Source organism: Sorex araneus, chromosome 2, assembly GCF_027595985.1.
Source record: "Sorex araneus isolate mSorAra2 chromosome 2, mSorAra2.pri, whole genome shotgun sequence".
Lineage (NCBI taxonomy): Eukaryota > Metazoa > Chordata > Mammalia > Eulipotyphla > Soricidae > Sorex > Sorex araneus.
Window position 1 is genome coordinate 176,993,537 of NC_073303.1, and position 26,110 is coordinate 177,019,646.

A 26,110-nucleotide genomic window follows, 5' to 3' on the forward strand; every position below is an offset into this window, starting at 1 on the left:
TAAGATATCTTATAACCGACTTTTCCCTCTGGGAGAAACTTCCAAACTTCTGAGAGTTTCCTGCCCACATGGGAGAGCCTTGCAAGCTTCCCATGGTGTATCCATATGCCAAAGCCAGTAACAAGCTGAATCTCATTCCCCTGACCCTGAAAGAGCCTCCAATGCGGCAACGTTGGGAAGACCGAGAAGAAAGAGGCTTCTAAAATCTCAGGGATAGGACAAATGTAGAGGTTACTGAGAACGCTCAAGCAACTCAACAATCAATGGATTTCGTGATTCATGATTCATGATATATCTTCCTGAGAATAATCTTATTATTATAACTGATTTCCCCATACTCCTTTCATAATACTTATTAATTTTTCTTTTTTTTTTTAGTTTTCTTTTTTTTTTAATTTTTTTATTGAGTCACCGTGTGGAAAGTTACAAAGTTTTCAGGTTTAAATCTCAGTTATACAATGCTCGAATACCCATACCTTCACCAGTGCACATATTCCACCACCAAGAATTCCAGTATAGCTCCACCCCGCACCCCCACACCCCTAACCCCCCACGCCCCTAGCCCCCCCACCCATAGCCCCCCCCCCGCCTGTGTAACTAATAAATTTCACTTTACTTTCACTTTGATTGCATTCAATATTTCAACAAAGTTCACTATTATTGTTTGGAGAGTCTCTCCCCTAAAGTCAGACCTGCTGAAAAGGAAGCATTAGATAATTTGTTTTCCATTGCTGAGGATGAAGAGGTATGAGGTCGAGTGACCACACTTAGCGGCCTCTCAGTTTTGGGTTTCTGTATTTTAGTATTTTAGTAACTATGTCCAGAGAGATATCTGCCAGAAGTTGCATCATTGCCAACTTGTACTTCTCAGTTACATTATATTCCACATATGAGTGCAATCTTTCTATGTCTGTCTCTTTCTTTCTGACTCATTTCACTCAACATGATACTTTCCATGTTGATCCATTTATATGCAAATTTCATGACTTCATGTTTTCTGATGGCTACATAATATACTTATTCATTTTTCTAATCCCTCCTGGAAGTTGTTTTACATTTTCCTCAGGTTAAAAAAATCCAGGACTATAAAAAAAAAGTGAACTTTTAAAAAATCTCAGATAATAAGAGTGCTTTGCTTGAAACCAATATCTGAAGAACTGCATTAAGAATTTTTAAAGGAGGCCACACCCCTACCACCGCTGTACCTGTAGGGAAGGACGGCATCATGGCCTCTCGGTATCTGGATTGCAAGCCATAATATCCATAAGTAGAGAGAGAGTATGGGGAAATTGTCTGCCATAGAGACAAGGGAAAGGATGAGATGGAAGGGGGAGAGATAGTGGGGACATTGGTGGTAGAAAATGTACACTGCTGGAGGGATGGGCCTTCAATCATTGTATGACTGAAACTCAAATATGAAAGCTTTGTAACTGTAGCTCACAGTGATTCAATTAAAAAAAAGAAAGAAAAAGAGAAAGAGAGAAAGAGAGAGAGTGGAAGAGAGAAAGGAGAGAGAGAAGAAGAAAGAAGAAAGAGGAGAGAGGAAAAAGGAGAGAGAGAGAGAGAATTGAGAGAATTGTAAAATGGATGAACTGGCTCTCATGGCCTATTGGGAAAACAACAGGGTTCAAGACTCCTTCACTGAATGAAATGGAAATACTGGGAGGTGTGAGCAGCAGAGAAGGACATGACTGACACTGACAACCACACTTGATACTGACAACTACACTTGGCTTTACCCTGGCAGTGAGTGAGGTCGTTGACTTACATATGTTCACACAGTTAAAATGGGTCTGCAGCAGATATCAATACTTCAAACTCCCTGGTAGAATTTTTAATATTGAAATTGAGTTAAGATAATCTCTTTATCGTTTACATTTCTGCTTCGGTTATATATTGTTGTGCCCCTATGAACACCAGCAAGGCTATACCTTCAACCACTGGCCTCATGTCACTTCTAACCTGCATCTTCCTTTGTTTTTTCAGTGAGGAATTTCTCTCATCGTTCTAGATATGTGTAATCTTCTAACTTATGCATGTATTACTCTAGTGGATGTATTTCTAATAGATTAAAAAAATGGAAAGTATTGTGTTTAATTCAACCAGGCAATTAGTCTTTTTCAGGACTTTGTTTTGTAATTCATCTGATAATTTATCAACATGCACACATCTAAACATTTTCTTAGAAAAAATGTTCACATGTCAGTAAGCTTATGTGCATTGAAAACAAAGTTAGATTTTTATTAAAGATTAATTCTGATGTGGATGATAGACTTTAATAAAGAGGATTATTTTTTTTATCATTTTATTTATTTATTTATTTATTTATTTAATTTTTTTGTTTTTTTTGTTTTTTTTTACAGTTACAGATTTATACACTTTTGTGCTTATACTTCCCTCATACAAAGTTCGGGAACCCATTCCTTCACCAGTGCCCATTCTCCACCACCCGTAAACCCAGCGTCCCTCCCACCCTCCCCAATCCCATCTCCCCCCCAACCCACCCTGCCACTGTGGCAGGGCATTCCCTTCTGTTCTCTCTCTCTAATTAGCTGTTGTGGTTTGCAATAAAGGTGTTGAGTGGCCGCTGTGCTCAGTCTCTAGCCCTCATTCAGCCCGCAACTCCCTTCCCCCACATGGCCTTCGACTACAATGTAGTTGGTGATCGCTTCTCTGAGTTGCCCTTTCCCCGGAACGTGAGGCCAGCCTCGAAGCCATGGGGTCAACCTCCTGGTACTTATTTCTACAGTTCTTGGGTATTAGTCTCCCACTCTGATATTCTATATACCATAGATGAGTGCAGTCTTTCTATGTCTGTCTCTCTCTTTCTGACTCATTTCGCTCAGCATGAAACTTTTCATGCCCATCCACTTAACTACAAAATTCTTGACTTCCTTTTTTCTAACAGCTGCATAGTATTCCATTGTATAGATGTACCAAAGTTTCCTCAACCAGTCATCCGTTTTGGGGCATTCGGGTTTTTTCCAGATTCTGGCTATTGTAAACAGTGCTACAATGAAAATACATGTGCAGATGTTGTTTCGATTGTACTTTTTTGCCTCTCTGGGATATATTCCCAGCAGTGGTATTGCTGGGTCAAATGGGAATTCAATATCTAATTTTTTGAGAATCGTCCAAATTGTTTTCCAGAAGGGCTGAACCAGTCGGCATTCCCACCAGCAGTGAAGAAGGGTCCCTTTCTCCCCACATCCTCTCCAACAGCGGTTGCTTTTGTTCTTTTGGATGTGTGCTAATCTCTGTGGTGTGAGGTGGTATCTCATGGTTGTTTTGATCTGCATCTCTCTGACGATTAGTGATGCAGAGCACTTTTTCATGTGCCTTTTGGCCATTCGTATTTCTTCCTTGGTAAAGTTTCTGTTCATTTCTTCGCCCCATTTTTTGATGGGGTTGGATGTTTTCTTCTTGTAGAGTTCAACCAGTGCTTTATATACTATTGATATCAACCCCTTATCTGATGGGTATTGTGTAAATATCCTTTCCCATTCTGTGGATAGTCTTTGGATTCTGGTCACTGTATCTCTTGGGGTGCAGAAGCTTTTTAGTTTAATGTAGTCCCATTTGTTGATCTCTGTTTTTACTAGATTGCTTAGTTCCGTGTCACCTTTGAAGATACGTTTATCTTCAATATCGTGGAGGGTTTTGCCGACCTTGTCTTCAATGTACCTTATGGTTTGTGGTCTAATGTTGAGGTCTTTAATCCATTTTGATCTGACTTTTGTGCATGGTGTCAGGTCAAGGTCTAAACCCATTTTTTTGCATGTGGTTGTCCAGTTGTGCCAGCACCATTTGTTAAAGAGGCTTTCTTTGCTCCACTTCACATCTCTTGCTCCCTTATCAAAGATTAGATGATCATACCTTTGGGGTTGTGTGTAGGGATATTCCACCCTGTTCCATTGGTCTACGGCTCTGCCTTTGTTCCAGTACCATGCTGTTTTAATTGTTACTGCTTTGTAGTAAAATTGAGGTTGGGGAGGGTGATGCCTCCCATCATCTTTTTCCCAGAATTGTTTTAGCTATCCTTGGACGTTTGTTATTCCATATGAAATTTAGGATTGCTTGATCCATTTCTTTGAAGAATGTCATGGGTATACTTATAGGGATCGCATTGAATCTGTATAATGCTTTAGGGAGTATTGCCATTTTGACAACATTGATTCTCCCTATCCACGAGCAGGGTATATGTTTCCATTTCCTCATGTCCTCTTTGATTTCATGGAGTAGCATTTTGTAGTTTTCTCTGTAAAGGTCTTTTACTTCCTTGGTTAAGCTGATCCCGAGGTACTTGATTTTCTGGGGCACGATTGTGGATGGGATTGCTTTTTTCATGTCCCTTTCCTCTGCCTCATTGTTTGCATATATGAAGGCCATGGATTTTTGGGTATTGATTTTGTAGCCTGCAACTTTACTGTATAAGTCTATTGTTTCTAAGAGTTTCTTAGTAGAGGTTTTAGGCTTCTCTAGATATAGTATCATGTCGTCTGCAAATAGTGAGAGTTTGATTTCTTCCTTTCCTATCTGGATGCCCTTAATCTCTTTTTCTTGTCTAATAGCTATCGCAAGTACTTCCAGTACTATATTGAAGAGGAGTGGTGAGAGTGGGCATCCTTGTCTTGTGCCCGATCTCAGAGGAAAGGCCCTTAGTTTTTCCCCGTTGAGGATAATGCTTGCCGTAGGCTTGTGATAGATGGCTTCGACTATCTTGAGGAAAGTTCCTCCAAACCCCATTTTGGCGAGGGTTTTCATCATGAAAGGATGTTGGATCTTGTCAAATGCTTTCTCTGCATCTATTGATATGATCATATGGTTTTTGTCTTTACTTTTGTTGATATGCTTGATTATGTTGATTGATTTCCGAATGTTAAACCATCCTTGCATCCCTGGGATGAATCCCACTTGGTCGTGATGTATGATCTTTTTGATGAGTTGTTGGATCCTATTTGCTAGTATTTTGTTGAGGATCTTCGCATCAGTGTTCATCAGGGAAATTGGTCTGTAATTTTCTTTCTTAGTGGTGTCTTTGTTTGCTTTTGGTATTAGGGAGATATGTGCTTCATAGAAACTGTTTGGGAGAGTTCCTGTTTTTTCAATTTCCTGGAAAAGTTTGAGGAAAACAGGCAATAGGTCTTCTTTAAATGTTTGGAAGAATTCGCCAGTGAAACCATCTGGGCCTGGGCTTTTGTTTTGGGGGAGGTTTTTGATTACAGTTTCAATTTCCTTAATATTGATGGGTCTATTCAGGTATTCCAGGTCTTCTTTCTTCAGTGTTGGGAGATTGTAGGAATCAAGGAATCCATCCATTTCTTTTAGGTTCTCCTTTTTTGTGGCGTAGAGACCTTCAAAGTAGTCTCTAATGATCTTTTGAATCTCACTGGTTTCTGTTATGATGTCCCCCTTTTCATTTCTGATTCGATTTATTAGAGTTTTCTCTCTTTCTTTCTTTGTGAGTCTTGCTAGCAGTTTATCAATCTTATTTATTTTCTCAAAGAACCAACTCTTTGTTTCATTGATCTTTCGGATTGTTTTTTTGGTTTCGATGTCATTAATTTCTGCTCTAATTTTTATTATTTCTTTCCTTCGGTCTGGTTTGGGGTCCTTTTTCTGGTCCTTTTCTAAGGTCTTGAGTCGTGAAGTCAAGCTATCTATGTGGGTCCTTTCTTCCTTCCTGAGGAATGCTTGGAGAGCTATAAATTTTCCCCTTAACACGGCTTTAGCTGCGTCCCATAGGTTTTGGTAGCTCGTGTCTTCATTCTCATTTGTTTCTAAGTATCTTTTGATTTCTTCCTTGATTTCCTTCCTCACCCACTCATTGTTCAACATTGAATTGTTTAATTTCCAGGTGTTTTATTTGATTTTCCGTGTTTGTGAGTGGTTAGCTTCTATCTTCAGCGCATCATGGTCTGAAAAGATGGTTGATACAATTTCTATTTTTCCGATTCTATTGAGGTATGTTCTGGGGCCCAGTACATGGTCTATTTTAGAAAATGTTCCATGTGCACTGGAAAAGAATGTGTATTCTTTCTTTTTGGGGTGTAAGGCCCTGTATAGGTCTATTAGGCCTCTCTCTTCAATTTCTTCATTCAGAGTCAGTGTTTCCTTGTTGAGTTTTGTTCTTGTGGATCTATCTAGAGGCGATATGGCCGTATTGAAGTCTCCGACTACAATTGTGCTGTTAGTGATGTCCTCTTTGAAGTCTGTTAGGAGTTGTTTTAAATATCTAGCCGGTCCTTCGTTAGGAGCATATACGTTTAAGAGTGTGATTTCTTCCTGTTGTACATATCCCTTGATAAACAGAAAATGACCTTCGCTGTCCCTTTTGATCTTTTTCATCCTGAAATCTATGTTGTCGGATACCAGGATGGCCACTCCAGCTTTTTTAAGGGGGTTGTTTGCTTGGAGGATTGTTTTCCATCCTTTGACTTTGAGTCTATGTTTACTCTGTTTGTTCAGGTGTGTTTCTTGCAGGCAACAGAATGTTGGGTTTAATTTCCGGATCCATTTAGCCACTCTTTGTCTCTTGATAGGTGCATTTAGGCCATTGACATTGAGAGAGATTATTGTGATGTGGTTTTGTGTCATCTTTCTGTGGGATTTGTTGTTCTTATGGGGCTCCTCTTTGTCTTACAGTAGCCCCTTTAGACCTTCTTTCAAGATTGGTTTTGAGTCTATGAAGGACCTGAGCTGTTGTTTATCTGAGAAGTAGTGTATGGTTCCTTCGAGTTTGAGTGAGAGTTTAGCCGGATAAAGTATTCTTGGTGAGGCATTCATTTCGTTGAGTTTTTTCACTATGTCCCACCATTGTCTTCGGGCTCGGAGGGTTTCTTCTGACAGATTGGCCGTAAATCTGAGGGGTGCTCCTTTGTATGTGATTTCCTTCCTTGACCTTGCTGCTTGCAGAATTGTGTCTCTATCCATGGTATCCGTCATTCTGACTATGATATGCCTTGGGGTCCTTTTATTCGGGTCTCTTTTTGCTGGTACTCTTCGGACTCCTTGTATCTGGATGCCTGCCTTGTCCAGCTCTGGGAATGTCTTAGCAATGATATCTTTGACTGTGTTTTTTTCATTGGGGTTGCTTCCCTGCGGTTCTGGTACTCCAATGATTCTTATGTTGTTCCTTAAAGAGGATTATTTTGTCATTTAGCTTTTGTAGAGAATATTTCCTTAATAAGCTAGTTTGGAACTCAAAGATTTGTAAATATAACTAAAGTATATTGATATGTAATCATAGAAATTTATCCTTTTTACATAAAATTATAAAATTGTTTTATATCAATTTGAAATTTTAAGCATATATTATTAAATTAATATACATTAGAACACCTAAATGTATAACTGCTTTTTAATGAATAAATGTATAGTCACTGCTGCTAAAAATCTGAGCTGCATCATCTTAGTATGATAAGTAAATTTGACTAAATCTCTCTTTGGACACTTGACAACTTGGCTTTACCCTGACAGTGAGTGAGGTTGTTGATTTACCCAGTTTATATGTTCTCACAGTTAAAATGGATTTACAACAGATATAAATGATTCAAACTACCATGAAGAATGATAGTTCTTTTGATACCCTATCATCTTAGCCACATATAATGGCTTGCTTTGTGTTTACTGTGCTAACAGTTCTATGAGAGCAAACCATCATATGTGGCTAAGATAGTAGGATATCAAAAGAATTATCACTCTTCAGTATTATATATAATGCTGGACTGGAGCTATAGCACAGCAGGTAGGGCATTTGCCTTGCAAGCAGCTGACCCTGGTTCGATTCCTCCATCCCTCTTGGAGAGCCTGGCAAGGTACCGAGAGTATCCCACCCGCACGGCAGAGCCTGGCAAACTACCTGTGGTGTATTTGATATGCCCAAAACAGTAACAACAAGTCTAACAATGGGGACGTTAATGGTGCCCGCTTGAGCAAATCGATGAACAATGGGATGGCAGTGTGACAGTGCTATACTATAATATCACAATCATTTTTATTCTTGTGTGAACAGTTATTATTTTACTCCCATAACTCTCCAAAGACCCTGACACTCTGCTGTTTGTTTTCTCTCCTGCTCTGTTCTGTTTTGTTTATGTAAGGTCTTCAATTATATGATTATTTAGTCACAGCTATCTTCTCTGAAGCTTCACAAGGTCAGAGACTCACCACATTGTATCTTGGTTGATTATCTCTCATCATCCCCATTGTGCCAAGTATAAGAATTATAAAGACAAATAAGAAAGCTGATTTTTCTTGTATCTGTCATCTCACATCTCACTTTAAATTAGTCATTATTGAAAATTTGAACTTCTTTGTACAGGTATACATATTCAGGCATATTCTTAAATATTAATTTTCATATGCACCAGCATATACAGATATTGTAATGATAATTTTCTCTTTTTCCCCTTGCTTCTTAAACTTATTTACCATTATTTTTTCTAAGTGATGGGTGTTGAAGCATTGTATGACTGAAATCTTTTCATGAACAGCCTTGTAAATGAATTTTACAATGATTCAACTGATATCAAATCATCTTTGATTTTAGGCTGTTATAGTACAGAAGTAGGCTCGAGCACAATGGAGATGTTACTGGTGTCCACTTTAGCAAATTGATGAGCAACAGAAATAGTGTCCATAATACAGAGGCAATATAGGTGGGAATGCTGACTTATTGAGCCTATTTGGAATACAATATGAGATTTCTCAAAAAAAAAACACACCTAGTAATTGCACTTCCATATAACCCAGCAATACCAGTTTCAGGAATATACCATAGAGGCCCAAAAACACAATGCAGAAAATCCATCTGCACTTCTATGTTAATTGTAGCACTGTACACAATAGCCAAAATCTGGAAACAATCTGAGTGCCTGAGAACAGATGACTGGATAAAAAAGTAAACAAAACTGTATTGCATCTACACAATGGAATACTATGCAGTCACCAGGAAAAATATGAAATTTGCTTATGCATGGATGTACATAAGATTAACATGCTGAGTGAAATGAGTCAGAGGGAGAGGGACATGCATAGATGATTGCACTCATTTGTGGGATATTAAAAAAATATATAGTATGAGATATTAGAGATGAGGGCCAAGAGAACTGGTCCATGGTTCGAAACTTGTCACAAGTGTGAGGGTGAAGTGGTATATAGGACTGAGAAGGGCTCATTATCGCAATGATAGATATATGATTATTCTGAACAAGACCTGAGTGCTGAAAGAAGATAAAGTGATATACATGACAGCCTTTCAAAACCTTTGTTGCAAACCAAAATGGAGAGAGTCAGACAGACAGAGAGAGAGATAGAGAGAGAGAGACAGAGAGAAACAGAGTGAGAGGCAGAGAGAGAGACAGAGAGAAAGAGTGAGAGGCAGAGAGAGAGACAGGGAGAGAAAGAGATGGGGAGAGAGACGGAGACAGAGACAAAGAGACAGAGACAGAGACAGAGAGGCAGAGACAGAGACAGAAAGACAGAGAGACACACACGGATAGATACACACATGGAAACAGATACAGAGAGAGACACACACAGAGACATACACAGAGAGAGACACACAGACACACACAGAGACACAGAAAGAGAGAGAGAGAGAGGGAGGGAGGGAGGGAGAGAGAGAGAGAGAGAGAGAGAGAGAGAGAGAGAGAGAGAGGAAAAGTTCCTGCCATAGAGGCAGCCTGAGGGGCAGGGGGCAGGAGAGAAACTGGGGCCACTGGTGATGAGAAAAGTAAACTGGTGAAGGAACAGATGTTGGAACATTGTAAGACACAACCATGAATAGCTTTGTAATAATCTTATGGTGATTCAATAAAAAGCAATAAATCAAAGATAATACAGAAGCAATAGAGCGGACTTGTTTTGACATAAGTGTGCCTGCAATCATATTTTAATAATAATATTAATAATTACTTATACTTTAATCTTCTGTTATAAGCTATACCTGGTAGAATTCAAGTTCTACTCCTGGAATAGAGCTCAGAGGATCACACAGTACCAGGTATGATTGAAAAGGGGGCTCCATGATGGAAGGCATGGAAATTCACAATACTGGACAATTTACAAATCCATGCATATATATGTTATATACATATATACACACATGTATATTAGCATATATGTGAATATGCATAATTATATATGTATGTATATATGTCTGTTTACATATATAATTTTCTATTTTCAATTTTCCAGCACAAATTCCAGAAATATTTTGACACTAAATTTATTTTACCAGATATTCCTTTAGTTACATAAACTAAAATTGGGTTTAGGAGAGGTAATTTGCAGATGTATTGGTATAAAAAGATGCCTCTATGGGCTGTGAAAATTCTTATAAATCCAGCCCATTCATATTATAGCCCCTTGTTCCTTGTTAAAAGTTTGAACTCTTGTTAGAGGAGATGGAGGGGTCTATCTCATTAGAACTTTCGTGGGTACATTCTTCCTCTGAATAGCCCTAACCTTAAGTCTTAAATATTTTATTACCTCCAAAAAGTAGCAATATTTTATTTTCAATGACATGTGATTTTTCATATTTAAATAGCATTTGAGCAGAAAAATAATCATTAAAATATCTTCATGTGTACTAGTTGTGCTTTATGATTATTGTATGCCTAATTTAGGGTCACTTATATTTGCTATTATTTCATATGACTCTGTTTTAACAAAACTTGTATTGTAGTGTAAAATACATATACATAAAATAGCCCACAAATTCCAAGTAAGTAATGTCTCATTTTGTCTTTAATATAGAAATAACTGTGATTTAATTTCCTCTTATTACTTAACAGAAGAGATAGTCTTTAAAACATATAAGAATCTAGTCGTATTATTTTAACAATAGCTACATGTATTTAGTTTTCTTCCAAGTCTGCCTTTTTTTTTCCTTTTTGGGTCACAGCCAGCAATGCACAAGGGTTACTTCTTGCTTTGCACTCAGGAATTACTCCTGGAGTTGCTTTAGGGACCATATGGGATGCTGGGAATCAAACCCGGGTCGGCTGCGTGCAAGGCAAATGCCCTACCCACTGTGCTATTGTTTTATCCCCTCCCAAGTCTGTCTTTACTCATTATTTCATACACTCATCCATTTACTTAGCAAATATTTGCTAGCAACCTATGATGTTCCAAGTCCTCGGCTAGAAGTTGTATGCTAGTAATAAAACAAACATGATTTTGGTCCTTATGGAACTCTTATTTGGTATCCACAGCATAGTAAAAATATTAATGACCTGAAGAACTCTGTAAAATACTAAATATACATACAAAATGTTTTACTGGAATGTCAAATTAGCATATAGCATTTCAGTGTTATCCTGTTGCAATACTCACCATTTTATCTTTATTATGGGACAATGTCCAATTTCAAGGTCCTTAGAGAGTTTAATGAACTTTGCATAAAACTCACTGGAGAGTCACTTAAATGAAAGTACTACAAAATTGTACTAATGGGGGGAAATTAAAGACATTGAAATGATTCTGTCTTTTTAAAATGAGACCTAGACCACGTTCAAAATAAAAAACCCTTTAGAGATTATTTTTTAAAAATTAACTCTAATTATCTGCTGAGGATGCAATTCTACCAATTGTTCATCTCAGCAAAGCTATTTTATTTTGTGTATCTAAATTGTAGAGTTTTAGTGATGGTAACTATGTTTTTAAATTGTGGATGCCAAAAACAGTAACAATAAGTCTCACAATGAGAGACGTTACTGGTGCCCGCTCGAACAAATTGATGAGCAACGGGATAACAGTGACAGTGATATGTTATCCAAATAAAATTGATTCAAAATGGGTAAATAAAAAAAATTCACTGTCTTGAAAGACATTATTATTTCAGCAGGGTGTCACCTAAAAGACAAAAATCAAGGGTTTTCAAAGGTCAATAAGTTTGTGTCAAAATATTAATATTAATCCAGCATTATTAAGCATTTACCATTCCACTCTCCAGTCTGTTTTCCCACTTAATAATGTTAGGTGCTATTAGCAAGGTGACCATATGTCCTGGATTCCCTTGAATGGCTCAGATTTATGCCTGTTTTGGTAGGGTAATTATTATTAGCACTCTCTGCCATTCACAAAGTGTATCTGTTTGGAAAATAAATTACATGGATACCCTAGTTAATATCTATCTTTCAATATAGATTCTAAACTGCAGGGAGGTTAAATAATTTGCCAGGGTCACAAAGATAATAATTGGAAAGCTGTGAATTTATGATTAAATGGCTGCATATTCATGACCTCATTGAGAACTCCAAAAATAAGTAACAAGACATAATACATGATCTTCTGCAATTTATTAATTGAATCACACTGTACCTATACAGGACTCTGATATATGCAATTCTAAACACATAGAGGAAACCATACAACTCAGAAAAGGCATATTTTAAATGTACTTTAATCTGTTTTATGCATTAACACACATTTCTTAGTCATCAGAGGACACATATTTTCAATAACTCCTAGAAGCAAGTAATGGAGAATGAAGTTTGAAACTGAAATCAGAAAGGACCTTTGAATTTAACAGAAAGTGTAAAAGTTGGGGTAACAGAATATGCAACAAAGAAGGCAGAACCAAAGGAAAAATCAAGGAAGTTACCAAAATAACTAAAAAGAAAGCTATCAAGGTGAAAGGTAGTTTTGCTAGAGATCTTCAAGCTTCTTTAACATCCTTTCCCTGTTTTAAAATTAATGGAAGAAATGGTCTGCATCTAAGATTCCAAAGAACTTCTAGAAAGGTCTTGCATCTATATCTGTAAACTGTCCAGCTGACCAGCATCCTTCCCCCTCCATCCAACCCAATGCAGTCACAAAATTAACAACGAGAACTAAAGGATCATTTTGGAGAGCAGTTCTCTGTTCAACATTTCTGACTACTAGCTTTGGAAATTGGAGGTGCAAATTATCATTTCAAGGAAGGAGATATTTCTAGGATGCACCCTCACTTTCAATAGGAAATTACATTTTTACTTTTGTTTTTTTCTCTAGCTTGAAGAATATGGAATCAAAAGATATTCTGTAACAAGAATCAAATGAAATAGTCCGTTGATAATATAAAGATATCATGTCACTTTAAGAGACTCATAGGCAACTAAAGGAAACAGAAATTCGCAAATAGAATAGCTGACTCAGTCTTCATAGCAGTTGTTCTGTGAAGTTACTAGGGCCACCAATTAGGAACACCTATTTATCCTAGGAGAAAACAGAGTTAGAATCCTCTGCATCTCTGGTCATATTTTCATTAAACTATCATTGCATAATTTTGTTAAATGTGCTTTTGTTGAAAGACAAATTATTTAATACTTGGCACCTAATATGATAGCTCATGCCTGAATGAGATTATCTAATACATGTCTTTTCTTTATAAGATAGCTTGCAGCCATTTTATGCGTCAGAACGCTAGTCAGCAATTCAGTGATTATACTTCAACTGCCGTTTCAAACACAGCCGAACAACCTAGAAAACAAAGTTTGTGTATGAACATGCATGCACATGTGCTTACCCACAGACAGGGGGTGGGGGGCGTGGAGGGAAAGAGGGAGAAAGAATGAAAAAAAGAAAAAGAGGAAAAGTGCCTGTCACTGGTCCTGGATTGATATCACAGTGGGTAGGGTGTTTGTCTTGCACGTGGCCGACCCGAGGTCGATTCCCAGCATCCCATATGGTCCCCTGAGCACCGCCAGGAGTAATGTCTGAGTGCAGAGCCAGGAGCAACTCCTGTGCATCATGGGGTGTGACCCAAAAAGCAAAAAAAATAGAAAAAAGTGCCTGTCACAGAGGTGAGGGAGGGAAACTAGGAATATTTTCCCAATATGATGGTGGGAAACTAATAAAGGGATGAGTATTGGAACATTATATGACTGAAACACAATCATGAACAACCTTGCAACTGTGTATCTCACTGTGATTCAACAAAAAAAAATTAAAAAAAATTAAATTCCCTTACTCAGTTATTCTAAATACTGTATGTATTTAAAATTTCCACTTACTTTTGCATCTTATGATATAACATGCTCTTTCAACATGTAATTTGTCAATTGAGTTATCACAACAGGAGATAGGAATATTCCTGAATGTCATTCTTTTATGTAGAAATGATAGGAGCATAAATAATTACATACACTGAACCCAATCTAAATGTATTCCTAACTAAACTTTGGTAAAAGTCAGGGAAAGAAAACGAAAACATCCGAATACTAAATTAAAGTCCTACTTAAGGCTTTTTAAAGACCCGGGAGACAATTATCACACTCCCCACTACTCTGATATCCTGCTCTGTATTCCTATTCCCAGTGTTTTCTTGCTCCCTAATACACTGCTCTGTTTCTCTAATATCACATCAGTTTTTCTCGTTTATCTGAAATTCTCTTCCTCACATAACCTGTTGGCTCACTTTGCAATCTTTCTCCTTTAAATCCACCTTCCCAGTATGACCTACTCAGATGAAGACTAACTGCTGAATCCCATTCTCTACCTTGAATTCTGTGCAGTCTTATTTTTTATCATACTTTTCATCATTTTTTATAATTGCACATTTATTTGGCTGATTGACTTTTTTATTGCTGTTGGTAGATATCAGGCCCTGGATCTATGTTTTAATTCATCCATTAGACTACAAAATCCCTGAGCAATGTGAGCAAAAAGGAGAATTGTAGAAATAATAGAATGAATGGTCTATTTAATACCTAAAATATACTGTTGACCTTAAAAACTGGGCAGAAATGTACTTTTAAAATGTACATAGTTGAAATATTAAATGTTGTATTTCTAAGGTAATATTCTTGATTTCTCAATGATCATTTTTTAGGTGAGGAGATTTCACTTGCTAATCAATTTCAAACTTTTATTTTCCATTGCATTATATATTGCATATTATTTATGTTAAATACAAAATTTTGAAATTAAAATTTGTGTTTATCTTGGCACATATATAATATGCTATTAACTCATATCAAATGAACTTATATAAAAAAATTCAGAGGTGAAGTTTCCTGTCATCAGAAGAACCCAGAGTAAGAGAAACAGACAATATAACTCTGACCCCAAATAGAGTGTCAATATCTCTGTTGTCACCCTCTTTCTTATCCACTGACTTAGAGAAACTTTGATCTGATTTCTTACTCGATAATAAAGTACAATAATATCTTAATTCTGTTTACTACCCAGTCCTTTTATATGTACTCCCAAACTTTTCATCCACTTATAAATCCCACTCAGTGTAGTTTAACTCCCACTCCTCTATTGAAATTAATTTCTCAAATGCCATGCACAATCTTCAAATTTAATTACCGCTTGCAGTGTTACTTAACCTGTCTGTGGCATGTGGTGTCATTAAACCTCTATTCCCGGAACTACTTTATTGCCTTTCAAGGCTATGAGTTTCCTGATTCTCCATTCTCTCTGATCACTGTTATTTTTTCCTTCATTTCCCCCGACTTTGTCCCTTCTTAAATGTGGCTGTCACCAAACTTCCAAAGCGTATCCATTGATTCCCTCTTTCCATACTTTGCATGAAATCATACATTTTCAAGGTTATAATCATTCCAGGTTAGTGAGTCTTCACCCTACATTGTCAGTTTTCATTTTATGTTTTTCTAATTATTTCTAATTTTCTCATAACAATGTTACTATTCTGACATTCTTCCTAATAGAAGAAGTCTGTACTGTGTAGAACATATTTTCAAGGTAAAAGACAAGGACTAATATATCTCTGTTTCAGAGTTTTAACTGTAGGGGTCCAGCAGATAACTCAGGGGTTTAGAATGCTCACTTCGCAAGCATGAGGTCAAGAGTTCAAATCCCAGTAGTGCCACTTGCTCCAGAAGTGATATTGTCAGTTTAACTGTTTGCTCCTTGCAGTACTGGTGTCTGTGTTCCACACAACTGCAATGATTTTTTTTTTTGTGCAACGCAGCCAGTTATTTGTAGGTACCACAACAAAGTCATATGACCTTTGCCATACAATTTGCAAGCTGTCTGTCACCCTAGCAAACACTGCAACTAATAGGTGTGACCTGCAGGGAGTCCCCCAGCCAGGGACCTCTACACCCCTGCCATCAGAACATCATCACTAACAGTGAAGATGCTGGGGAAATTACTAAAAGGGACATCTTGTAAAAAAGTAAACACAAATGTTCATGCTAATTGTGAAAAAGATAAGGAGAGAAACATGGATTCAGGTAGGGAAGTCTAGAAAGGTTTTCCTCAGGAGAAACATCAGAGTCAACTTTCATTTCTTCATTTCCTTAAGTTGAACCACTGTGAAATACAGTTACAAAGACTTCATGTTTGAGATTCCACCATACAACGATCGAACACCCATCCCTCCACCAGTGCATACTTTCCACCACCAGTCTCCCCAGTATCCCCCTGCTCCATCCCAGTCCTCCCCCTGCCTCCATGGCAGACAATGCCCCCAGTACTCTCTTTCTCTTCCCTACTTTTTGGCATTATGTTTTGCTCAAATTTTCCCACCACCATTCAAGCCTGCCAGCCAGGGGCAGATGCGAGATAATTTATTTTCCATTGTTCATTTTGAATATCATGAGAGCTCGCGCAGCCGCAAAAGTGGCCGTGCACACTTCTGGAATCCTAGATCGTAAATGCTTGGGTTCCAGAGATATCTCTGTAGGGCATTAATCCATTTTGGGATTCAATTGAGAGTCTCTGGACCAGAGCTTTTGGTGCGCTAAGATGGTGCCCGGAGGCAGATTGTGGGCAGGACCGCCAGGCTGCCAAGCAGGCAGAGAGCTGGGAGAAGGACAGCCCAGCTCCTCTGCCACAAGGCAGTCTGGAGATTTAGTCCTGGAACCCGCACACCTGGGCCTTGCTTATGGAAACTCTTGGTCGCTGGGATTCCATCTGCGGTAGGTAGGGAGAGAGCACCTACTCCATCTAGGGTGCCCCTGTGAAATTGGCTCGGTATGGGGTTTAGAGAGATCTCTGGTGCTATGGTGTCTTCTGGGACTTGCTGCTATGTCTCTGGGTCAGGGCAGTTGTTGCGCTAAGATGAGAATCAACCAGTTTATTCATTCAACAGAGTCTGAAATATTGAGTATCAGGTCTTGAAAAAAAATAACAGAACATGACAACGGGAATCTGTACACATTGTAAATGTACATTAAGAAGGGAGTGAATTGTAGGGAGGGGGTGGGGATGGTGAGACTGTACTGGGTGAGTGGGGGGGTGAAGGGTCCCCTAGACAGTGGTGGAGAGCTAAGTTAGACTGGAGGAGAGTGTGGTGTCGGAATGTCATATGCATGAAATGCTACCACTGATGATATTATAAAATTGTAAATCCTGGTGACTAATTTTTGTTTGTTATAGGAGGGAGATACCAATGCAACATGAAGAATTTAGGTAGAATTAACAATCTCAGTGAAAGTTCAGTGAATTATTAGAGAAAATGGAATAATTGACACTTCAGAGTGAAACAATTTTGAGAATATTAAATTTTTTTTTCTTTAAAGATATTCAGCTCTGTGGTCAGGAGGTAAGATGCTTGCCTGGCATCCCATTGATCCTGGTTCTATCCCTGTACCTCTTATAGTCTCTGTACACTATCAGTTTGAAAATTCCTTCCGGGGCATGGAGCCAGGAACAACCCTGTTAGAGCCACTGACTAGAGCCTAACTCTCACCTCTGACCACCAACATAGATTCTGCTTTCCACCCCCGTCAAAAGTCCAGTGCTATATTTTTTAAGGAACTAGAATGAACATTATTGAAATTTTGAAGGTACAACAAGAGACTCTGGATAACTCCAGCCATCCTGAGACGTTGGAATAGTGACATTGTGCTCTTGTACTTCAAACCGTACCACTACAAAACTACAATCTACAAATAAAATTTGGAAATAAAATTAGACCCACAAATCAGTAGACTAGAATCAAGAGTTCAGAATTAAATACTCATATACATGGACAGTTATAAAGGAGGCAAGAGACAAATTCATTTCAAAAACTTCTGTTGGGAGCACTTGTTAACCACACGCAAAATGATAGTATTAGACCATTATCTCTTAACACAAACAAAAATCAACTCAAAACAGATCAAGTAATTGGATATTATATGGAAAGCTATACAAAATACTTAAGAAACTATTGCCAAAACATTCCATCATATAGACTCCTGTGATATATTCAGTGCTTCAACTCTGATAATAAGGTAATTAATAGCAAAACAAAACAAAAATAAAAAACAATGTAAAAATTTCCACCTACTAAAAGAAGCATATTTAAACAAAAATATCCAACTGAATGGGAGAAAATATTTGCACAATCTTGACAGTATGTAAAAATATATAAGAAAATCACAAAATTCAAGAAAGGAAGAAAAGCTGAACAGACACTGAACAAAGACACTGATGGTTCATGGGAAAATCTTCATTATTATTTTTTCTTTTTGGGTCACACCCGGTGATGCACAGGGGTTACTCCTGTCTCTGCACTCAGGAATTACTCCTGGCGGTGCTCAGAGGACCTAAAGGATGCTGGGAATCAAAGCCGGGTCAGCCGCGTGCAAGGCAAACGCCCTACCCGCTGTGCTATTGCTCCAGCCCCACAGTATGGAGATTTCTTAACACAATAAAAATACATCTCCTATATGATCCCGAAGTTTCACCCCTCGTCTAACCAAAAATACAAAACACTATGTACATACACATATACATTGAACTGAAAAGGTTATTATGAATGAGTATATATGCACTTATGTTCATTTCTGTGGCACTTACAACTGCAACATTCTAGAAATGGAAACGGCCATATCTACAAAATATATTTTTTAAAATTTTTGGGTCACATCTGGCGATGCACAGGGGTTACTCCTGGGTCTGCACTCAGGAATTACCCCTGGCCATGCTCAGGGGACCATATGGGATGCTGGGATTTGAACCCGGGTCGGCCGCGTGCAAGGCAAATGCCCTACCCGCTGTGCTATCTCTCCAGCCCCATATCTACAAAATATTTGAAAAATTAACAAAACATGGAATTTACATGCAGTGGACTATTACTCAGCCAAAAGAAAATTTGTGAATTTTGGTTTTAGAAATGATATGAAAAATGAAGGGAGTATTGCAAAGTGAAACAAGCTAGCTGGAGAACAACAAATGCTAGCTGATCTCAAGCGTATGAGAAAACTAGAGAAATGAAGAGGAAACACAATGCCAAACAGAAACAGGTGGGCTTCTAGAGTGGGATGGTGGTTATTTGAAGAAGATTGGGAAGGAGGAATCAAAGGGGAAAAATTTAAGGGATGGTGGCAGAAGTGTACCAGTGCTTAGGCAACGTTACTGTTGTGGTCTAATACATACTTTGAAAGGACATGAAATTGTACTCTAAATATAAGCAGTAGCACAAACTAATGTTATATTAATGAAAAGAAAAATATTCTAATAAAACAACAATGTCATTGCCATGATAAAATACAACCTACAAATATAGACAGGGGAAGTTTGGAAGCCAGAATATATAACAGGGCCAAAGTTTTTGAAAATTATATAGTATTTCTCCTCTGTGTCAATTATAGCACTGTTGTTGCAACATATTAGCCAAGACAGGTCAATTATTAATATAGCTTTACCATGGTTCATCACCAAAATATGCAAATATGCAAATTGTTGCACTTTCTAGTCAAACGCTAATAGTTTAGCAGTGCCACTGAACCAACTAAACTGTGTTGAACATGCCAATTTCCCCTGCCTGCTTCAACAGACCATGCATTTTTCAGAAAATTTTGTTACTTGTCCTATGATTCTTGCCTCAGAGTTATCCCAGTCTCTTTGTTTTGTAAATCTAGAATTAGTTACAAAGTGGTAAGCAACCACCTAAGTGATTTTTCCCCAGTCTAACCATGGCATGATTATGCATATGCTTTTAAACTTCTAGTTATATTTTAAATGCTTTTTCATTTTCAAAATGTGTTTAAATATTTAAGTTACATGTGCAACAAATGCTTCTTTCTGGTTTAGATAATACGAATAGATATTATTATAGCTATCATTTTTAGATCTAATTTAATTCAGTGCTATATGGGATGGGGAATTCAACACTTGAAAAGATTTGAAAATTGACCTACACATATTTGCATGGAGCAGAGTCTAGATATGTTTTTCTAAATGGGGCATTACATGTTATACTGTGATTTTGTAAGATAGGCACCTTATATTTCAAGCTACTGTAGGCTGCTAATGAATCAGGAAAAAAATATGATTAGGCACTTAAAATTTCTAGCAAAAGATGTGCTTTGACTCTTATTGCTGCAGAGAAAACCATTTCACAGTAGTGCATGACATTATATTGAAATTTACCATAATTTAATTTATAGGAACATGAATATTTTTATTATGGAATAAAGGAGCATTTAGCATTCTATCACCTCCCCTGCTACTCACTAGATTCTTCTATCAATGTCTTTTGAAAATTAGCAATTTATTTGTGACATCATTCAAATACTTTATACATATTATTAAAAATAAATCTCTGGATTTTCTTGCTCTAGATTTATGGTGCTATCCGGTGGAATTTTTCAAGTCATGGAAAAGCAATGACTACTTGAGGTTTGCCACATGTAGTTATTGGATATTTGAAATATGGGTAATGTAGTTGAACATATACCTTTATATAATCTTAATAAATTTTTAATTTCAGTTATAACTTTTATCTGGTACACAAGTTATACAGAAATCTGTACTGAATAGTACTGCAGTATTGATTAAATCACTTTTTAGATTATTAATATTATACCTCTGGATGATAGTATATCATATAAAACTACAAACATTCTTAGGAACAGAAAACACAATCAAACATTAACGTTTAAAATGGGGGAAATCTGCATTTTCTAATTTCAAAGTACTCCTCGAACAAATTGTTTAGAGTCTAGTTTGTTGCACATCATCTCTGAGTAACATGCTACCTCTCCGCTTTTAATGAGAGTTGTTGCATGTACATTGTGCATTAAACAGCAATCATATCATGCCAAAATTCAAGGATTGTTTTTGTGAGTCATAAGGTTTACGGCACAGAAAGAGCACAAATTATTTTGTGTTGCATTTCTTCAGGTTGTTTTCAGTTAGTTAAGGAAGAAAATTACGAGCACTGTTTAATAAAATTTCCTCACACAAAATGTAAACTTTTTTATGCTCAACTTTTTTGAGGACAAACATGATTCTTGCTATTTTAATAGTATCCTAAGATATCTAATTCTAGTTTTCTCCACTGCCTTTGATTATATTTCATAGTGTAGTTATGAAAAGTAATTTACAAAGCCAACAACTTATTATAATGTTCCTTCTTGCGGGGCCATGGTGAATCTTACCATTTTTTGTGGAAGTTGCTTTTCTAGGTTGTTAGGGACAAATTTTGCATGTAATAAAAAACATAGTGCTTGTAAGAAGATAGTGGATAAAGTTCTGAAACTTCCCTGGACATGATTTATAACTGCAGATAAACCTATATACTGGGAAATTGATTGAGCTAGGGGATATATGTAGCTATGAGAGTTCTATGATAGATACTCATAGATTCTGAAATAGAAAATAACAGTATAGACATGAATCAAATTTGTGATGAGGGTTAATACAAACTAATAAAGATGACTCCAGCAATGGGAATACTAGGGTAATTAGATGTACCAAACATATTGGCAAGGTTTTTCACTTGGGAAGAGATTGGTGATTGTATAAGAGGAAGGCACATCAATAGTATTTGTGAGACTAAAAGGAATCAAGTGGTCATCTGAAGTTTAGTAGACGCCTTCTTAAAATTAAGAGGTGCTGGGTTAGGACTAGACAAGCATATTTGAGGTACTTATTTAGATTTTACACTAACTTGTTAAATATATACTGTGGTACTAAGAAGATAGGTGCACCCCAATGTTTACGGTAGCATCATTGACTTATCTAAAACATGAAATTTGCCTGCAGGGTCACCAAAAGATGGCTGGCTACAGAAGCTGTGGTATAGCTATTCAGCTTAATAGTCCTTTGCTGATACAAAAATAAATAAAGTGTGCCATTCTGGTAATATTATGAGATTATGCTAAAAGAAATAAAGATATGAAGATAATTCCTATGTGAAAGATTAATTACTAAGGCAAACAAAGTGGCAACAAACAACTCCTAGACACAGTAAGAATCATGGTGGTTATGGAAAAGAAATGTCAGAAGGGAGGTGAGGAATGACAAAAGGGGATTTCTGGGTGATGAAATGGTACTACCCAAAAGACCCACGTAAAAGAAGAAACGATGATAATAATATGATCATAGAGATCTTGTGCTAACCCCCTGAAATAACGTATACAAATAATAATGCAATAGAAAATCTAATTTATTTATTTATTTTTGCTTTTTCAGTCACACCCAGTGATACACAGGGGTTACTCTTGGCTCATGCACTCTAGAATTACTCCTGGCAGTGCTCGGGGGACCATATGGGATGCTGGGAATCAAACCCGGGTAGGCCGTGTGCAAGGCAAACATTCTACCCACTGTGATTTCAGTCAAGCCCCTATTTTTTTTTTAGTTCACTGTAGTTTGGGTTTTAAAATGTGACCTGGAAAAAGAACATAATAAGGATAAATTGACTTTAGCTGGGTTGAAATTAAAGCTCTAGGGAATGGGGACTAGGCTGAACCCACCTAACTCAGCTAAACCTAATTGTTCTACCTGCAAATTCCTATCCAGATCCACACTTATGTAGTCCTATTCATTATTTATTTATTTATTTATTTATTTATTTATTTATTTTGGGTCACACCCGGCGATGCACAGGGGTTACTCCTGGCTCTTCACTCAGGAATTACCCCTGGCGGCGCTCAGGGCACCATATGGGATGCTGGGATTAGAACCCGGGTCGGCCGCATGCAAGGCAAACGCCCTACCTGCTGTGCTATCGCTCCAGCCCCCCTATTCATTTTTTAAATTATATACAGATTGACAGTGTAAGTTAGTGGTAGAATACTGTCCTAGCATATGCTAGTCCTGAAATTGATCTCTGGAACAGAGGAAGAATGTTATAAAAGAGTAATGTCCTTTTTACTACCATATTTCACCAAATAATTATCTTAACCACATAATTTCTACCCCTTATTGTAAAGTACTACCAGCACAGAGGGTATGTAGGTACCTCAGCGATAAAGTACTTTGCAAGCAAATAAATAAGTACCATTACCATATAAACAACCAACAAAAATGCTTTATTCAATGGTTACATACAACTTCTTTTGAAAACAATAAAACAATTGGTATTTTATTTTCTCTGAAGAAGCCTGTGATCTTTCTTGAACATGTATCTCTCTTTTCTTCCCTTGCACTTCTGTAAATTTCTGCGGATAAAAAATGTTTTGTTTCATTTAAAAATGACATAAAATTGGTGATAATTATGTAGCAAATTGTGGTATTCTATTTTCTATTTGAAATTGATGTCAAGTTGCAGAACAAATACAAAGGCATTCTATATTGCTGGGTTTTGTCTGGTCTGTGTGCGGGTGGGGGTTAGGAGGAGGGTGTCTGCTAATAGTGTTTGGGTCACATCCAGAAGTGCTCAGGGCTTACTTCTGGCTCTGCTACATGCAGAGTACATGCCTCAACCCCAATACTAGCTCTTCAACCCAGAATTCCCAAATTTAACCGCCCTTTCCAAATACTGACATCTTATAAAAACATAAGGCAGTTATCAAAACGGGTAATTAGTATTGATACAATATAAATCTGGACTGGAGCGATAGCACAGCAAGTAGGGTGTTTGCCTTGTACATGGCTGACCTGGGTTTGATTCCTCCATCTCTTTCAGAGAGCCTGGTAAGCTGCCGAGAGTATCTCGCCTGCACAGCAGAGCCTGGCAAGCTCCCCATGGCTAATTTGAGCTGCCAAAAACAGTAACAGCAAGTCTCATAATGGAGACGTTACTGGTGCCCGCTTGAGCAAATCGATGAATGGGAGGACAGTGCTACAATATAAATCTATAGATCTTATTCATGTTTTCTAATGGTGTTTGAATCATTTCTAGGTTCAAGCACTAATACAGGTTACATATTGATATGAATTCACATCAACTTAGTCTCCCTCAGTTGATGACAAATATTCAATTTTAATCTTATTACATTTTTGCATTTGAAGGGAAGTGGAAATACATTTTGACTAATGTTTCTCAATTTTCACCAGTTGAAATTTTAAAGGAAATGATTTCCTTCTAATGGAAATCATGCCTTGCATTATTTTTGACATAAATATCACCAAAAGGGTGTTTATTCTTTCTCATAAGTTCATTTATCAATGGTTCATAACATCATTATCTTGTGTAACTGGTAGTGTTAGCCTCGGCCTCGTCGTTAAGATGACATCCATCCTAGTTTTCTCCTGTAGTTTTCTTTCTATAGTACATGAGTATTGCAATTAGGCATTTTGAGAAAAGCTCTTTGGGACTGTGAAACTATTTCTCATTTTGAGTTTACCCACTAAAAATATAAATGCCCTTATGAATGAGTATTTTAAAGGGCTAGAGCCATGCCTAGTGATGCTTTGGTTTCCCTGCAGTGCTTGGGGTTGAACCCATGGCTTGTACCTGCAAGGACTGTGCTCAACAATTTGAAGCACATCCCTAGCCCAACCTACTAATTTTAGATATTGCTGGTAATGAATGAAACTCAAAACTGTCATCATTGATAATTTCCCATACCAAAATATTTGGTATAATACCTATACCAAAATATAGGTATTTTGCCCAAATTTGATTTGGGAATATTTTCAATCTTAATACTTTGTTTTTTTGATGTGTGCTCATTATTTCTTAGTACTCCTTTATTTTCGAGTTTAATGTCAAAAATAAATCTTCCACTTTCCCCAATTTTTAACAATATAACCATGAGAATTTGGTTGACCTCCCCCTTTTGAGAAAAAAATCAGGGAAAAAATTCCTTGTTACCCTCTCTTGGAAATCTACCTTCTCTAAGGGAACAATCAGAAAACACCTCTCAACTGCAGGGACTACTACCACCCCTCCTGTTCTTCCTAGAACACACCCAGAAATATTTTTGCCTACTATGAGAAACAATATTTTAGATTAATTTTACAACTTAGGGTTGATAAAACATAATTCTTTATTAGACAATGGTTTTAGTATGGTTTCATCATGGGGCCAGAATGATAGGACATTTGCCTTGCACAGAACTGACCTCATTGTGATTGATGCCTGACATCCCATATGGTTTCCCTTGCACTGCCAGAAGTAAGGCAGGGCCAGAGGTAGCCCCTGAGAATGGACACATGTGGCCCCCAAGCCAAAACTAAGTTGATAACATGAGTTCATCAAACTTTGTAATCATTATACCTTAAAATATTTATTAACCAGAGGAAATATGTGAAACAGAAAATATAAAAATATGGTATTCAACATAGTTTGTAAATTCATGTCAAAATTAGTATATAGTGAAGCTTCTTTCCAAGTGGAATGACTAGATATCCATCATTTGCCTACTGACTCTTTCTCTCTATATTTTTTCAATGAGTTATTGATGAGATTGTAACTCAGGAGTGGTAGAGCAAAACAAAGTTAGAAAATCATGATGAAAGGTCATCAATAACCTTGCGAATATATTCACAGCCTGCCAATTGGATATATTGTTTATGCAACACTGGTTTCAATATATGTTATGTCATCATATGAGGGTCGGCAGAGATTTATTTCACTTGATTTGGAAGAATGTGTCTCGATTGTTTCTAATCTCCTGGATGACTGGCAATTCTACTTCAAAACGTTATTATCAACTTTACATAAAATAATTTATTCCTCAAATTTTGAAACCTTTTTTCAGCTTTGCCATCAAGTTACACAGAATATACACATACACACATACACACACTGCCTTACTGTGTGTGTGTGTGTATGAGTGTGTGTTTGTATATGCAGCAGTTAGAAAACATTACAGGACTATGAGTGTTCTTTGGTTTATTTTTTGTTCAGCCAGGTCAGTATTGGCAACAACTATTTTATATCACTATTACATGCAGTGGGTAGGGCGTTCGCCTTGCACGCAACTGACCTGGATTCGGTTACTCCGTCCCTCTCGGGGAGCCCAGCAAGCTACCGAGAGTATCTCGC